We start from the raw sequence: 5,143 nt of genomic DNA on the forward strand, positions 1-5,143 counted from the left end.
CGAGGTGTGAGTAACCTCGGAGTAAAGTGTGAGTAAAGCCAGAGCAACCCCATGCTTAAGGCTGGAATGGGGCCTTGGGGTGTCTCGAAGCTCAAGGGGAGTCACCCTTGCGTGGAATGGGAGTAACAACGTGTGAGTAACCCCGGAGTAACAACCCTCTAACCACCTATGAGTAGCTGTGAAGGGTGCCGTTGGCACCCATTGTAACCCTAACGTAGCGCCTTGCATTGGGGTGACCAGTGAGTAAACCTGGAGTAACAACCCTCTAACCACCTATGAGTAGCTGTGAAGGGTGCCATTGGCACCCATTGTAACCCTAAAGCAGCGCCCTGCATTGGGGTGACCAGTGAGTAAACCTGGAGTAACAACCCTCCAAGAAGCTGTATCTTGAAGGGTGCCATTGGAACCCATTGTAACCCTAAAGTAGCGCCCTGCATTGGGGTGACCAGTGAGTAACCCTGGAGTAACAACCCTCCAACAACCTATGAGTAGGTGTGAAGGGTGCCATTGGCACCCATTGTAACCCTAACGTAGCGCCCTGCATTGGGGTGACCAGTGAGTAAACCTGGAGTAACAACCCTCTAACCACCTATGAGTAGCTGTGAAGGGTGCCATTGGCACCCATTGTAACACTAAAGCAGCGCCCTGCATTGGGGTGACCAGTGAGTAAACCTGGAGTAACAACCCTCTAACCACCTATGAGTAGCTGTGAAGGGTGCCATTGGCACCCATTGTAACCCTAAAGCAGCGCCCTCCATTGGGGTGACCAGTGAGTAAACCCGGAGTAACAACCCTCTAACCACCTATGAGTAGCTGTGAAGGGAGCCATTGGCACCCATTGTAACCCTAACGTAGCGCCCTGCATTGGGGTGACCAGTGAGTAAACCCGGAGTAACAACCCTCTAACCACCTATGATTAGCTGTGAAAGGTGCCATTGGCACCCATTGTAACCCTAAAGCAGCACCCAGCTTTGGGGTGATGGGTGAGTAAACCCAGAGTAACAACCCTCCAATAACCTATGAGTAACCCTGGAGCAACAACCAATGAGTAACCGTGCAGTAACAACCCTCCAACGACCTGTGAGTAACCCAGGAGTAACAACCCTCAACCAACCTATGAGTAACCCTGAAGGGAGCCATTGGCACCCATTGTAACCCCAGATCAGCGCCCTGCATTGGGGTGATGGGTGAGTAACCCTGGAGTAACCCAATAGTAACCCTAGCTTGGAGTAACGCTTGTGTGGCCATAGAGTATGTAGTAACCTGTGAGTAAGGAGTATTCCACCCATCAGCGTATTGGATAACCCCAAGGGGAGCTATGACCTGGAGTAGTGGCTGAGTAACTTCAGCATCAAGAACATGGAGTAACTCCAAGCAACCAACGTAAGGGCTGAGTAACCTTGGAGTAACAACTGTGAACCCCCAATGGGCTTGAATACACCCTGGGGGGGGTGGGGGGGGAAGTACCTTGCTCGGAGTAAAGAAGCAAAGCAAAGTGCGTGTATCCATGGAGTATCCTTGGAGAAAGGGCTTGGCCAAAGACCTGGCGCAAGGCAATGGTGTAAAGTGTGAGTAAGTCGTGCAAGGAGGGGGGCTTTGTATCGCTGCGTAGGAGCAAACAAGGTGCCATTGTGTGACCCTAAAAGCCCTCTAGGGCTGGCCCCCTAAGGCCTTAGGAACCTCTGAGTAAGGCCTGAGACCCTCCTGAGTCCCACCTATGAGTATGGAGCACGTCAGTGTCGAGAGGACCTCCTCACTGAGTAAGATGGGGTTTGTGTAGCGCTGGAGTAGGGCGGTGGGGATGAGAGAACCTGGGATTAAAGCCATAAATAGGGAAAAGCTCTGAGTAAAGGCTGAGTAAAGGCTTTGCCAAGGAGCTGGGCAAGGGATGGGAGCAGCAAGGCTGAGTAAAAGCAGAGTAAAGGCCAAGTAAAGCGAAGGGGGTGGGGGGGGAGAAGGGAAAGGGGGCATCAATAAAGCACCAAATCACCCCAAAGGCAGAGCTGAGTAAACCCAGAGTAAGGCCCCCCCCATGGGTAACCCTGACTAGGAGCAAATAAGCTCAACGTAAGGGCTGAGTAAACTCAGAGCAAGCCCCCCCCCCTCCCCAAAATTGGGTAACTGAAGAGCAACCAATCACTGCATAACCCTAAGGTAAGGTGGGAGTAAGCTCAGAGTAAGCCCCCTGAGCACCAATGGGCAAGGGGCAGCCCCATGCTGAGTAGTGACTGAGTAACCAAGGAGTAGAAGCCGACAGCAAGGGAGTAAAGGCTGAGTAAGGCTGGAACAGGGCAGGAGCGGCCCCACAGCTGCCTTGGTGTAAAGGGGGAGTAGGGCCTGAGTAACCCTGTAGTAACATGGGAGTAACCATGGACCAAGCCCCCCACCCCCCCCATAGCCCCACGGACCAAGCCCCCCCCCCGAAGTAACCCTGGAGTAAAGTGTGAGTAACCTCAGAGGAAGCTCAGAAGGGGACCCCCCCCCCAAAACTGCCCCCATTGTAGCCCCACCCCCCACTAAGCCCCCACCCTGGGGGGGGAGGGGCCAATATAGAATCTTCTTTATAATATTGCCTTGAAAAAATAAAACTCGAAGGAAATGGGGGAGGGGGGGCCCCAAAATCGAGGGACCCCCCCCAAAAAATAGGGGGGGGGCACTCCCCATAACAAAGGATTCCCCATGGGATCCCCCCCAAATCCAGCAGCAGCTCTTCGGGGGGGGGGTGTAGTAACACTTTGGGGGGATCCCCCTTTAGTTCTAGGGTGCCCCCCCCAAATCCATTTTGGGGGTGCCCCCCCCTCAGTTTGGAGCAGATATGCCCCAGCTTTGGGGGTCAACATCCCCCCTGCCCCCCCAGTGTTGGGGGGGGTCCCATGGCGTTGCAGCAGCGATCCAAGGGCTGTGGGGAGAGGAAAGGGTTAAGGGGGGGGGCCCCCTAAAACTTAATTCCACACCTCCCCCCTTGGAGAGTCATCCCCTCCCCCCTATTTTAGGGCTCCCCCCACTTTGTGGGGGGGAAAGGCTCATTTTTGGGGCTGTTTCCCCATCTTTTGGGGAATCTTCTTCCTTTTTGGGGGGTTTGCACCCCAGGTTTAATCTATTGGGGGGGTCCATGGAGGGGGGGGGGGCACCGAGATGTTGGGGGTCCCTTACCTGCTCAGTGTCAGAACTCAGTGTCAAGCACCCGGAAGGCAGAGGAACCTGTGGGGGATCAAAAAAGGGGGGGGGCTTAGGGGAAACCCCAAAAATAGGAAGGATCCCCCCAGAAATGTGGGGGGGGGATGGGGGGGGTGGGGCATAGTTTTGGGGGGGATCCAGTTTTGGAAGGGTCCTGGATGCTGAAGGGGGAGTCTGGGTTTGGGGGGGAAGGGGGGGGTCCCCATTTTGGGGGTGCTGACCTGGGGGGGGCAGCGTGGCCGAGCGCAGCCCTGGCTCCTTCTGCAGCTGGATCTCCTTCAGCGCGAAGATGGAGGTGGCTGCATATGGGGGGGGGGGGGATTTGCATAAGGGGTGTGGCCAAACACAAGCCACGCCCATAAAGGACCTCCCCTCCCACCCACACTTAAGCCTGGCCCAATGCTCCCCAGCCCCAACCAATGGGATCCACCCCCTGCTCCAAGATTCCACCCACACAGGCCACACCCCCACCAAGCCCCGCCCCCTGAAACACCACCCACAACCCCACTTAAACCCCTCCCACTTCAAAGCCATTGGACACAGCCCAAAGCCACGCCCCCTTTAAGCCCCGCCCACAACCCCACTTAAAACCCCTCCTACTTTAACCCATCGCCCAAAGCCACGCCCCCTCAAGGCCCCATTTCGAAACCACGCCCCCCCGAAGCCACTCCCACAACCCCATTGAACCCTTCCCACTCTAAGCCCCTCCTCCTTTAAGCCACGCCCCCTGTAAGCCCTTAGACCCCGCCCACTTTACGCCAATGCCATAACCCCTGAAGCCCCGCCCTCAACCCTACTTAAACCCCTCCCACTTTGAGCCATTGGGCATTGCACAAAGCCACACCCCCTCTCAGATCTGTCCTGGAAGCCACGCCCCCTTCCTGAAGCCATTCCAACAACTCCCATTGAACGCTTCCCACTCTATGCCCCGCCCCCTTTAAGCCCTTAGACCCCGCCCACTTTCCCGTACCCTGACACCACACCCCCCCAAAGCCCCGCCCTCAACCCCACTTAAACCCCTCCCACTTTAACCCATTGGACATCCCCCAATCACACCCACACCCCCTTGAAGCCCTGCCCACAACCCCCATTGAATCCTTCCCAGTCTAAGCCCCGCCTCCTTTAAGCCCCGCCCCCTTTAGGCTCCGCCCCCTTTAGGCTCCGCCCCCCCCCCCCCCGGACCCAACCACTCACTGTCGGGCAGGGTGGTGACGCGGGGCCCCAGGCAGGCGAAGAACGGATGCGCCATGGCCTCAGCTGCCGGCAGCCGCCGCCGCCCCTCGAACTGCCCCCGCCCACATTAGGACACGCCCATCGAGAGGAGGACACGCCCCATTGTGGGCGTGGCCCCACCAAACTCTCCCCCCCCTCTGTGCATGCAATGGTTGGGTCTATGTGGGGGGGGGGGTGGTTAAAGGGGTGGGGTTTGTGGGGGGAAGGGGCAGGGCTGTGGGTGGCCACGTCCCCTCCCCAACCTCACCTGCAGCAGCTGCCCCAGCAGGTCAGCACCATCCTGGTCCAGCCTGGGGGGGGGAAAGGGGAAGTCAGGCACCCCCCAGTTCCTGCTATGGGGCAGAGCTATCCTCTATGGGGCACATACCTACACCCTAACCCCTCTATGGGGCAGAGCCATCCTCTATGGGGCACATACCCACACCCTAACCCCTCTATGGGGCAGAGCCATCCTCTATGGGGCACATACCCACACCCTAACCCCTCTATGGGGCAGAACTATCCTCTATGGGGCACATACCCACACCCTAACCCCCTCTATGGGACAGAACCATCCTCTATGGGGCACATACCCACACCCTAACCCCTCTATGGGGCAGAACCATCCTCTATGGGGCACATACCCACACCCTAACCCCCTCTATGGGGCAGAGCCATCCTCTATGGGATCAATACCCTCCTATGGGGCAACCCCCCCTCCCCACTAGGGACCACCTTCCCCTTGCTACACTTA

The 5,143-nt window shown here is 57.4% G+C and overlaps 1 long non-coding RNA gene across 1 annotated transcript; it reads right to left on the reverse strand.

Annotated features, from left to right (window-relative positions):
• Positions 1–2,811: 2,811 nt before the first annotated feature.
• LOC133209796 (uncharacterized) lies at positions 2,812–4,792 on the reverse strand. The gene is made up of 5 exons (XR_009724769.1): positions 4,658–4,792; positions 4,372–4,462; positions 3,399–3,476; positions 3,154–3,201; positions 2,812–2,899 (listed from the first exon to the last, which is right to left on the reverse strand). It is a non-coding gene; the product is annotated as an uncharacterized LOC133209796 (long non-coding RNA).
• Between the last annotated feature and the right edge of the window lie 351 nt (positions 4,793–5,143).

Source organism: Neopsephotus bourkii, unplaced genomic scaffold (assembly GCF_033783945.1).
Source record: "Neopsephotus bourkii isolate Nb327-2 ecotype Australia unplaced genomic scaffold, CSIRO-AGI_Nbou_v1 NB_365, whole genome shotgun sequence".
Lineage (NCBI taxonomy): Eukaryota > Metazoa > Chordata > Aves > Psittaciformes > Psittacidae > Neopsephotus > Neopsephotus bourkii.